The sequence below is a fragment of the Tursiops truncatus genome, chromosome 11, assembly GCF_011762595.2.
Source record: "Tursiops truncatus isolate mTurTru1 chromosome 11, mTurTru1.mat.Y, whole genome shotgun sequence".
Classification (NCBI taxonomy): domain Eukaryota; kingdom Metazoa; phylum Chordata; class Mammalia; order Artiodactyla; family Delphinidae; genus Tursiops; species Tursiops truncatus.
In genome coordinates, this window is record NC_047044.1 from 59,273,891 (window position 1) to 59,286,571 (window position 12,681).

At 47.4% G+C, this 12,681-nt stretch overlaps 1 long non-coding RNA gene across 1 annotated transcript; it reads right to left on the reverse strand.

Moving 5' to 3' along the window:
• Positions 1 to 7,696: 7,696 nt before the first annotated feature.
• LOC117314229 (uncharacterized) lies at positions 7,697 to 12,614 on the reverse strand. The gene is made up of 3 exons (XR_004528939.2): positions 12,293 to 12,614; positions 11,902 to 12,009; positions 7,697 to 8,059 (listed from the first exon to the last, which is right to left on the reverse strand). It is a non-coding gene; the product is annotated as an uncharacterized lncRNA (long non-coding RNA).
• Between the last annotated feature and the right edge of the window lie 67 nt (positions 12,615 to 12,681).

Here is a 12,681-nt window from a genome sequence, read left to right on the forward strand (position 1 = left end):
GGAGCTCAGAGCAGTTAAATAATTTACTTAGGCCATACAACCATTAATTGACAGCTATACATTTGGGCATAAGAGGTCTGGTTCTAAAACCATGCTCTAACCCATAATCCACTCCTCTGACCTGTGATACAGGCTCCCTGTATCCCAGTCCTACCTGAAGTACCCTATACCAGTGCCAGATGTTCTATAGGGACCACGAGGAGGAAAAATATGTGATGTGGTTGGTTTGGGGGAGGGGGTTGGCTCCTCTTTCTTTGTGGAGTAACTGACAAATTTTAACAGTCAGACATTGTTCCAGAAGATGGCTGATTCTTAGCTCTCGAGCCTCTTGAGTAAATGTGCTGTGGAGGGAAGACAATCGGCTGGATAGGAGACATTAGTTCTTGTTGTGACTTTGCCTTAATAAAGTCCTTGTACCCTCTCTGGACTACAGCTGCCACTTTTGGAAAATGGGGAGGCTCAGACCAGAGTTGTTTTTTGTGTGGTTTTTTTTTTGCAGTACGCGGGCCTCTCACTGTTGTGGCCTCTCCCATTGCAGAGCACAGGCTCTGGACGCGCGTGCTCAGCGGCCATGGCTCACGGGCCCAGCCGCTCCGCGGCAATGTGGGATCTTCCCGGATCGGGGCACGAACCCGTGTCCCCTGCGTCGGCAGGCGGACTCTCAACCACTGCGCCACCAGGGAAGCCCCTTTTTTTTTTTTTTAATTTATTTAATTTATTTATTTTTGGCTGCTTTGGGTCTTCGTTGCTGCATCAGGCTTTCTCTAGCTGCAGCGAGCAGGGGCTACTCTTCGTTGTGGTGTGCAAGCTTCTCATTGTGGTGGCTTCTCTTGTTGCGGAGCGTGGGCTCTAGGTGCCTGGGCCTCAGTAATTGTGGCACATGGGCCCAGCTGCTCCGCGGCATGTGGGATCTTCCCGGACCGGGGCTCGAACCCGTGTTGCCTGCATTGGCAGGCGGATTCTTAACCACTGCACCACTAGGGAAGCCCAGGAAAACATAATTCTATCAACATATCTAAAGCTCTAGCAGCCTAATCACTTAAAGTAAAATGACTGAAGCCCTAACACAATCAGACTCTAACCTGATCAATTATAATAAAATGGCTGAAGTGAACATAAACAGAATCAGTTATATTAACTTGGCTGGAGCTGAAACTCAATCAATTGAATTGTACCTTGTCTTCATGGAAGGGAGAGATAATCTGCATAGAATTCTCCCTCTCCAACCAAAAAAAAAAAATTTTTTTTTGTCACTATGTCTCCTGCGATGTTTAGGGAAGAGCATTCCGTTTGGCCAAGTGAATATCTTATATATTTACAAAGGTGAGGGATGCAGTTCTATTAGACATTAAAATTATCCAGCTAATTTGAATCACTTGTTCACTAAACAACCTTCTGATTATAATATTTGACTTCCAAAATTGCCAAGTATTTCGATCAGTCAATAGAATTGCCTAGGCTACTGTAAGTTTTATGTCGAACTATGTAAATGAACTGTATGGCTTATATATCATGCTCTTTTAAGTTTAGTCATCATAAGTGGGCTCTCCCAAGATGAATTAATTGACCAAAATCAGCTTCTGGGAATTCACGCTGAGGTTCGGATCCTCTTAAAGAAAAAAACAAAAACAAAAAACAACTATGTTTCTATCTCTTGCCACTCTAACATAAACCTAAGTGTGGAAGGAACCACATTTCATGTCCTCAGAGAGAGATAGTGAGAGGAGTTTTTGTTGTTCTGTTTTTCCATTCTAGAATGGAACCAGAGACTCAGAAAAGTGACTCAAATTGCCTAGGGCCATACACAGTTCACAAGATTGACTGAAGCTGAAACCTAATCATTTGAATTGTACTTTGTCTTCATAGAAGGAGATAGTCTGCATAGAATTCCCCTCCTCGGCTTTCCTGGTGGTGCAGTGATTAAGAATCCGCCTGCCAGTGCAGGGGACACGGGTTCGATCCCTGGTCTGGGAAGATCCCACATGCCGCGGAGCAACTAAGCCCGTGCGCCACAACTACTGTGCCTGCGCTCTAGAACCCGCGAGCCACAACTACTGAGTCTGCGAGTCACAGCTACTGAAGCCTGTGCGCCTAGAGCCTGTGCTCCACAACAAAAGAAGCCACCGCAATGAGAAGCCTGCGCACCCCAACTAAGAGTAGCTCCCACTCGCTGCAACTAGAGAAAGCCCGCGCGCAGCAACGAAGCCCCAATGCAGCCAAAAATAAATAAATTAAATAAATTAAAAAAAAAAAAGAATTCCCCTCCTCAACAACAACAACAAAAAGTTGTCAATATTTCTCCAGTGATGTTTAGGAAAGAAGATTCTCTGTTTGGCACATGAAAAGATGTTCAACTAATAATAATCACTAATTATTAGAGAAATGCAAATCAAAACTATAATGAGGTATCACCTCACACCAGTCAGAGTGGCTATCATCAAAAAGTCTACAAATAATAAATGCTGCAGAGGGTGTGGAGAAAAGGGAACCCTCCTACATTGTTGGTGGGAATGTAAATTGGTACATCCACTATGGAGAACAGTATGGAGGTTACTTAAAAAATTAAAAACTTGAGTTACCATATAATCCTGTAATCCTATTCCTGGGCAAATATCCAAAGAAAACTATAATTCGAAAAGATAGGGGGGCTTCCCTGGTGGTGCAGTGGTTGAGAGTCCGCCTGCCGATGCAGGGGACACGGGTTCGTGCCCCGGTCCGGGAATATCCCACATGCCGTGGAGCGGCTGGGCCCGTGAGCCATGGCCGCTGAGCAAGCGCATCCGGAGCCTGTGCTCCGCAACAGGAGAGGCCACAACAGTGAGAGGCCTGCGTACCGCAAAAAATAAATTAATTAATTAAAAAGACAGGGACTTCCTGGTGGTCCAGTGGTTAAGAATCCGTCTTGCAATGCAGGGGACGCTGGTTCAATCCCTGGTCAAGGAACTAAGATCCCACATGCCACAGGTTAACTAAGCCCGCGCACCGCAACTACAGAACCCACACGCTCTGGAGCCCACGCGCCACAACTAGAGAGGAGTCCACGCACCACAACGAAGAGCCCGAGTGCTGCAACTAAGACCCAACGCAGCCAAAAATTAATAAATATATAATAATAAAAAAGATACATGCACCCCAATGTTCATTGAAGCACTATTTGTAAAAGCCAAGACATGGAAGCAACCTAAATGTCCATCGACAGATAAATGGATAAAAAAGATGTGGTATAGGGCTTCCCTGGTGGCGCAGTGGATAAGACTACGCCTGCCAATGCAGGGGACACGGCTTTGTTCCCTGATCCGGGAAGATCCCACATGCTGCGGAGCAATTAAGCCCGTGCACCACAACTACTGAAGCCCGCGTGCCTAGAGCCCGTGCTCCGCAACAAGAGAAGCCACTGCAATGAGAAGCCCACGCACCGCAACAGAGTAGACCCCGCTCACTGCAACTAGAGAAAGCCCACGTGCAGCAACAACGACCCAACACAGCCAATAATGATAATAATAAAAGATGTGGTATATAAATACAATGCAATATTACTCAGCCATAAAAAAGGATGAAATAATGCCATTGCAGCGACATGGATGGACCTAGAGATTATCATACTAAGTGGAGTAAATCAGACCAAGAAAGACAAATATGTGGTATCACTTATATGTGGAATCTAAAAAAAGAAAATGATACAAATGAACTTATGTACAAAACAGAAATGGACTCAGAGACACAGAAAACAAACTTATGGTTACCAAAGCGGAAAGGAGTGGGGGAAGGGATAAATTAGGAGCTTGGGATTAGCATATACACACTACTCTATATAAAATAGATAACCAACAAGGACCTGCTGTATAGCACAGGGAACTGTACTCAATAAAAATAAATAAATTTAAAATTTTTTTAAATAAATAAATAAGCGAATTCCCTGGTGGGCCAGTGGTTAGGACTCGGCGCTTTCACTGCCATGGCCCGGGGTCAATCCCTGGTTGGGGAACTAAGATCTCTCAAGCCTCCTGCAGCCAAAAACAAAAAAAAACAAAAAGCCAAAGGAGATGAATGCATTTCTATTAGCTGAGCACTCTAACTCCTAGCCCAGGGCTTGCTCTGCCTCTTGCTAAAGCAATCATAGATTGCTTCTACTCCAGCCACTGCAGAATGGGAAACAGCACAAACAGCGGTAATCACAGACAGCAGTGTTGGCAGCTACAGCTTATGGCCTGGAGGTGTGGGCACATGCCCTCTACAGGATGACTGGTGAGGACACCTCCCTCAAGTGTTGGGTGCTCAGAGGGGCACTCCCTGACAGTGAAGCAGGTCTTAAGGAAACAGAAGAAGGTAGCTTCTTTCTGACCTAATAACAGTCTGGCTTTGTCTCAGAGGTGTAGGAAGTGTCTCCCCAACATACAGCTATGATGGAACTTAAGACGTAAAGAGGAAGCTTCCTGGGATTATATAGCTGCTGTTTTCATCCAAGGGAATGGGTGGGGAGTTCTACCTGGATGAACTCTTAAGACTGCCACCTTGTGATTCAGCCGTACCTCTGAATTATTTTATCATTCTTCCTCATGACCGAATCCATGCAGTCGGCATCACTTTGGTGTGGTGCAGAATTGAACGTTAGCTGTGCACTCAGAGGAATCTAATTTTCTCAGCTCTTCACAGAGCTGAGAGGGTATGGCTAGGAACAGGGATACTTCTTTCATCTTAATAAGGTAGAAGGTCAAGCATGTAGATGCAAGTAAGCTGGTAGATTTGGTATTGGAAAGATAGGGCAGTCTCATCTAATTGCATCTATTTTATCAATGAAATATGGGCAAGGTCATCTGCTGAGAGGGAAGTGGAGGGGGTGCTGGAGATTTTAGAAGAGAGAAAGTGTGAAATAGTTATTGAGTAGAGTAGAAAAAAGAGTTTACTAGGGAACTATAGAATTAGTTGGCAATGTTGGGTTTGGGGGGCATAAATTTGAAGTATACTAGTCAGCAAGATTCTGAGATTTCCTCCATCAATATTTAGCTGCCCAGGTATAGATGTGGAGAAGCTGAATTGTTAGACTTAACCAGAAATGTTTTGTTTGGTTTTGTTTTGCTTTCCAGGAAAGTTCAGTGGAGACGGAGAGGGGCAAGGAAATTTACAGTGTCTACAAGTTTGTAGTTCTGGCTATGAAGGGGAGTGGATGGATTATTTTAAAAATAAAATTATAAGTAGTACAAATGGTTTAGAGGTCCTTGAGGCAGGAAGGTATTAGGATGGGAGGAGGGGTGTTAGGGTATGAGAAGGAAAGGCAGATGGTAAACAGAGAATGGGTTTTTCTGGCCATGCCTCACAGCTTGCAGGATCTTAGTTCAAACCCAGGCCCTGCCAGTGAAAGTGCCAAGTCCTAAACACTGGACCACAAGGGAATACGTACTTTCAGTTTCAGAGGATTTTATCTGGATTGAATTGCTCCAGCTCACTCTTCTTTTCCAACCCTTGGTTTTCCCTTCTTCCTTCTTTCCATCTCTCCTCCCACCAGAGAGAGAGAGGCAATGAAGTCTGCTTTTCATTTCCGGTCTGGACGACTGAGAGGCTGGCTCTCCACCAATCCTCAGATGGATCTCTCTTTTTCTCTCTCTCCATTCTGGAAAAGGGAAGCTGATATTTGGGGGATGATGTGGCCCAGGAGCCCTTGACCTTCCTCCCCATGGGTATCTCATTCTCTGGCAAATGATCTCTTTGGGGAAAACAAGGCCAGAGTTAGCAGCAACCAGGCTAGGAACGTGGTTTCAGCTGCAACCAGAAAGAGCACAGACAAGAACCAGGGAGAGTGGGAGGCCCTGGTGTGGAGACAGCCTTCAGGGGAAGAACTTTCAACACCAGAGAATCTGGGAAGTGGCCCAGAGACACTGAGCAAATTAGACAACCCTCATCCTGGCTCTCCATCACCATACATGAGACTTGGGGAATCAAAGGGACCCGGGCTCACACAGTGAAGACAATCCCAGGATGCTCCCTTCTTGTTGGTTTGGCCCAGACGATCACTCCAAGAGACTGGAAGCACCTCAGGAAAGCCCTCTGAGTCTTCCCAGGGAGGGCCAGACCAACCTGCCCCAGGGTCCTTGGAAGGAAAGGACTATCTGAGAACTTTGATAGGCAACTAGACTCCTGGCAGGGAGTGGACCCTGAGCCTCGTCACCATGACCTACGCTACTGTCCCAGGAAAGTGTGGGAAACTTCCCCTCCACCCAAACCTCCTTTTATACCCCTGGACTTCCAGACTCTGTAACTGATCAAACCTTTATAGACTTTCCCCCCACAGCTATGTATTTACACATATTGTTTCTTCTTCCCAGAATTCTGTCCCCCATTTTTCTCCCTAGAAAATTCAGATTCTTCTATTTTCAAGACTAGTTGAAAGGTTACGTCCTCCCTGAGGCCTTCATTGAGAAAGTTAGTCACTCCTTTTTCTGTTTCCCCGAATGTAACTTATCCATTCTCATATCACATCACATGTTTATACATGCGTCTGCTCAAAGGCAAGGCTCACTCTTTTTTTTTAATATTATTTATTTGAACCAATTTGGCACTTTATTAATTTTAGTTGGTGTGGCATTAATTTTACTTATTTATTTTCCCTATTATTATTATTATTTGGCTGCGTAGGGTGTTAGTTGCGGCATACGGGATCTTTGTTGAGGCATGCAGGGTCTTTTCCTTACAGCAAGCGGTCCACTGGGTTTCTCCCTAGGTGTGGAGCGGGCTCCAGAGTGCACGGGCTCTGTATTTTGAACAGCGTGGGCCCTCTCGTTGAGGCCCGCAAGCTCTGTAGTTGTGGCACGCGGGCTTAGCTGCTCCCGCCCCGGCATGTGGGATCTTAGTTCCCCAACCAGGGATCGAACCCGTGTCCCTTGCATTGGAAGGCGGATTCTTAACCAGTGGACCAGCACGGAGTCCCAAAGCTCACTCTTTTTTTTTTTTGCGGTAGGCAGGCCTCTCACTGCTGTGGCCTCTCCCGCTGCGGAGCACAGGCTCCGGACGCGCAGGCTGAGCGGCCACGGCTCACGAGCCCAGCCGCTCCGCGGCATGTGGGATCTTCCCGGACCGGGGCACGAACCCGTGTCCCCTGCATCGGCAGACGGACTCTCAACCACTGTGCCACCAGGGAAGCCCCCAAAGCTCACTCTTTAATCATCTTGGTATCCTCCAAATTTAGCAATCTGTTAAATACTCTATAAATATTTGTTGAGTGAGTGACAGTATATTGTACTCAGAACTACACACCTTGAGGTATATATAAAAAAGACAAAACATAAAATGCAACCCCTCACAAGAAATTTACCTATTAGTTAACAATAAGTTAATTTAATATATTTATTTGATAATAATAGATGTACCATATATGTGTCATTTAATAGTGCTTACTATATCCCAGACACTGAATCACTAAATTAAACATACATACCCACTTGTTAACTTCTCACAATAACATGTAAGGTAAGAATTGTTACTACCCCTAAATTACAGATGGGTAAAATTAGGCTCAGAGAGATTAAAGAATTTGCTTGAGATCTCAAAGTGACTGTCAGAGCCAAGATTTGAATGCAGGCATTTCTGATTCTAAAACTTGTGCTCTTCACCATTAAACTATGATGCTCATGATAAGTTTTGTATAATACTGTTTATGTCATCACTATTACAAGATGATGTAACAAAACACAAAATCATATGGTTCAATTGGAAAAGAAACAATTTTTTTAATAAATTTATTTATATTTTTTATTTTATTTATTTGGCTGCATTGGGTCTTCATTGCTGCGTGCAGGTTTTCTCTAGTTGCGGCGAGTGGGGGCCACTCTTCGTTGTGGTGTGCAGGCTTCTCATTGAGGTGTCTTCTCTTGTTGTGGAGCATGGGCTCTAGGCACGCAGGCTTCAGTAGTTGTGGTACGTGGGCTCAGTAGTTGTGGCTCATGGGCTCTAGAGCACAGGCTCAGTAGTTGTGGTGCACGGGCTTAATTGCTCTGGGGCATGTGGGATCTTCCCGGACCAGGGCTCAAACCCATGTCCCCTGCGTTGGCAGGCGGATTCTTAACCACTGTGCCACCAGGGAAGTCCCAGAAAAGAAAATATTTAAATGAGGTTATTAATTCTCTGGTACATATAATAATTGCAAAAGGAGTTAGACAAGAGAAATATGTGTAAGTGTTGAGGTAGCCAGAGAAAATGTTGTGGAGACAGAACTTGAACTGAGCTGGGTCTTGGAGAGTAGATCAGAGGAAGGGATCCAACATTAATGTCCTTTGTGTATAAGCACTATGTGTACATTGTCTCATCTGATCCCTAACAAGCTCTGTTCTCCCCAGTTACCAAGGGGAAACCGAGGCTCAAGGAAGCTATATAATTTGCCCAAGTCCACACTGCTAAGTGTGAGCTGAGACTCAAACCCAGATCTCTTTTCCACTCTGTACTGCCCCTGGTTGGTAAAAAGGGCCACTGGTGCAAGAGCACTCTGGTGCAAGGGGGCAGGAAGAGCAAAGACAGGAGGCTGGAATGAGCAGGATGCCTGTTTAAAGGAGGAAATAAATAGTCAGGCATCAAGCCTTCCATCCTCTAAGGAGCAGAGGGTGGGACTTCCTAGGCAGCTCCGCCCACTGCAGAGGATTGCAACAGGGTGGGGTGGGGGTGGGGGTTTTGGGGTTCCTGGAAGGTGACTGAAGCCCGTAAGGCTGGCACCATGCCCATGGTGTGGTTACAACTGGCCCCGCCCAATAGTGCTGGGGTGGGAGAGCCATGGTCCCAGAGCTAGTTCCTGGAAGTGTACCACCCCTCCCCCACAAACACTGCTGTATCCTGGTCCTGGTTCTCTCCCAGAACCAGGCTGCCTACCGGCTTCAGTTCTGGCCCAGGTATCTCTCCACCAGAGTCTGGCTTCCAGATAGACTGTTCTCAATTCCCAAGCCCCTGAGGCACTCTGGCCTCCAGGTTTCTAAGCTTCTATCTCCTAATAATAACAGACTCACTTTCTTATTGATCTCTTTTTAGCTTCCCCAAAACTCCCTTTATCTTCTCCCAAACTCCATTATCTCCATTTTCCCCAGTGAGGAAGCAAGGCTCAGAAAGGTTGAGCTGCCCAAAGCCACGTAACCCGTGAATGCAGGGACTCAAGTCCAGGTTTTAAGGTTCAAGATCTGACCCTCCCTCATTCTCCTCTACACCATGCAACCTACTCCTCTCTCTAGATTTAGAATTAAGCTCCAGGGGTTATTTCTTCTGGACTCTTCTGGACTCATCTATCAGCCTTCATCTGTTTTGGATTCCGTGCGGGGCTCTGCTAGCAGGGCATAACTCATAGTCGCCCAGGTCTGGGAATCTCAGTCCTACCCACTCTCTGGACCCTTTTGGCCTGAGAGTGGGGCTCAATGTCCTCAACTCCTGAGTCAATCCTCTAAGAATTCTTATCTGTGGAAAGGAACCTCTTCAAAGACTTTTTTATTCTATCCTCACCCAAACCAGAACACAAGGAAAAACCAGTGGATGGCTTAGGAGATCTGTCTCCACCATCTGGGCCTCAGTTTTTATCTCCCTTTTCTTACTTTAGTAAGAGGGGCCTCACTATTCCCTGGTCCCAGACCCCCTCCAACACCTCCCCCAGCCATCCGGGGTAACCGCCGGGCTCTGCAGCCTAGGATAACGCCCAGCCCTCCCTTGCACCCTGTGGCTGCCTCCCTTTCCGTCTGTTGAGAGAGGAAGCCAGGGGGCGGCGGGTGCAACCCTGCAGGGCACTGATAAAAGGGCAGCCCTGCCCCCGCCCCCTGGGGCCACTGCGGTCAGCCCAGCAGGCAAGCAGGCTAGGCAGCCACCTCCCTCCGGGACCTGTGGCCCTCCCCAGGTTCCACCTCTAGCCACCCCGCCCTACTCGGGAAGCTGGTTGCATAACCCAGCGGGGTGTTTGGCAACACTGCTTGTGGCTTGCCCTGATGGTGGTGGTGGTGGTGTGTGCACACGCGCTGGGGTGAGGGTGGGGTGGATTGGCAGGGGGTGATGACAAGTCAGCCTTTTGGGGGTGCCTGAGCAGCATAGATGGAGAATGGTATGACAGTAAAGATATGTGGTCATGTTTTTCTCCATATTCTGTCTCTGCCACCTTTGCTGAAGCAGGAGAATCTTAGGTATCCCATCTTAGGGATAGGAAAATCTTAGGTATCCTGGCTTGCCCAGCCGCAGACACTATCCAACCCATTCAGGCTCCTAATCCCCTGCTCATCTTACATCAAGCGAAAGAGATTTAAGATAGAAGGAGGTTGACTCTGGACCTCAGGGATCTGAGAGGAGGGAGCTAAAGGAATCATCCGCACCCCTGAGGGCTATAAAGAGCGTTCTGGAGGCAGGACAGAGCCTGGGAACCGCAGTAACAGCCCCTTCCTATGGGAGGGGAGTGGAGTGAGGTGGGAGAGACACTCTGGCCCGTCGCCTAAATGAGGGCTGTCTGTTCACTTAGCTCAGCCTGCACGACCATGCCTGTCCCCGCAAACAAGAAAACTGCTTCAAACACATCTATGACCCTCGCACGGGATGAAATACAACCTCCCTAGTTTAACTTTCAAGACTTTACTATCTAGCCCCAGTCAAATTTCCCAGGCTTACCTTTTACTACTTGCTACCTCACACCCCATCCTAGGAAACCCAAAATACTCCTCTGTGTTTGATGCTTCTATGTCTTCACACCTTTGTTTGGAATACCCTTCTCCCCTTCTTTTCCTGGTGAACCCTGAGTCATTCTCCACAGCCCAACTCAATTGTCATCTTCTCTGTGAAGCCGGCTATGAATTTCACCAGCAGCAGTTCAGCTCCTTAGCACTTTATATAGACCTTTATTACTGGAATTCCCTGCCTAGACTGTTAATGAGGACACAGACTATGACTTATTCATCTTTGTGTTCCTGGAGTAGGAAACATGGTAGATACACAATAAATATTTGTTGAATGAATGAATGAACGAGTAGACACTCAGTAAATATCCATTCATTCATTGAACAACTTGTGTTATCCATAGTTGTATCTGCAATGCCACAAATAACGTCCTGAACTGGTAGCTTTCATTCAGTAAATGTTTGTCGACTAGCTGTAACCCGATATCATTACTGAATCAGTCACAAGTGTGACTATCTCCACCCCTCATCCCCTCTGAGGGGCCCAAATAAGTATATAAATGAGAAAGCTATCTGAATGCTCATGTATGTGACCCAGATTCATACCCAGGTCATCAAGAGATTCTGAACCCACCTGTAACATGCAATGAAGCCAGGGGTCATCTCCTGCCCTACACAGATCACGCCTGTAGAATTATGATCTCCTGGGATGGGGATGGAATTCAAAACACTGAACCATGGGTTTGGCATGGGTGTTGATCAAAGCCCCACACACAGGCTGCAAGGAGGCTGCAAAGAGGTGGGTATCACACTGCCTCTTGAGTTGCTTGGTTGGGTTATTGGGTTGTGGGGGTGGTCCTGAGAGAGAATCGGGGTGGCTGACATAGTGGTGGAATGGTGGGGACACTTGGAAGACTCCCAGAAGCTATTCTTCACCAACAGGGACAGAATATTTTCATTATTTTAATAGTGAACGCAACCCTCTAAGAGAATGCTGGCTGAATGCCAGCTCTGCCTTAGGGTGGCACCTGCCTTCCTCCCCAGTCTTTAACTGTTTCCAATTTAACTTGAACATCATAAGAAGAAAAAATAGAAAAAAAGTGTAAGCTGCAGCTATAAGGAGTGAAGCTAGACATAGGAAGGACTTTCCTTAGAGCTGAAAACCGCTAAAAGCTAGGAGGAAGCAAGGCTTTTCTCCTAGTCTCTGCAGAGAGATCTGTTTGGCCTGGGACTTGGGTTGTGAGTTTGAGGCAAATGGATGAATGAGTGACTTCTGGGGTGTACTTACTGGTCTGCCCCAGAGCTGCCGTGGGTGCTGGGGGATGGACCTGATATCCTACACACGTGTCCTGGTCTGTCCAGTGTATATGGCTGCCATGTGGCTGGGGTGCCTTGCCTGGAAGAAAGGACAGAGGGCATCTAGGGTCCCCTTTAAGGGAGGTGAATAATGTCCCTGCCGGGAGCCTCCCCCACCCCCAACTCCCCTCACACACTGACAATAAACCTGTCCAAGAAAGAGGCCTTTGTCCTAGGACATCTGAGGCTGCAGGGGGAGGGGAGAAGGCTACAGGTGAAAGGACACATCAAAGCAGCCGGCCCCTCCTCCCCCCAAAAGCTCCCCTACCCCTTGCCCAGAGCCCAGGCTTTCCTGAAATTAAAGCAGTGCCCTGAATGCCCACCTGCCTAACAGCTGGGATGCTAGACATCTGGTCCTTTTCTTCAGCTGCCCTCCACCTTGCCAGGACTCAGTTTCCCTGCCCCTCAGAGAGTCAAGGGGGCAAAGAGAAGGAGGTTACAACTTGTATGAAGTCTAGAGGTCACTCTGCCACGGATCATCAGGTTGGAATCCATCAGATGCATGGGAGAAGCGCAGAGCTGGCTGGACTCCTGGGCTCAAAAGGAGGGCTGGGAGAGGCTTGGAGCCATGCGTGCCCCCGCTGGCTGGGAGCAAGGTGGGGGTGGGGTGCGGGCAGAAACCACACCGGGCTCAAGTTTCCTCTCTTGGCCAGAAGGGGCAGGAGGAGAGGAGGGCCACGGGGAAAGGGGAGGGTTGGAGGAAGGACGGAGA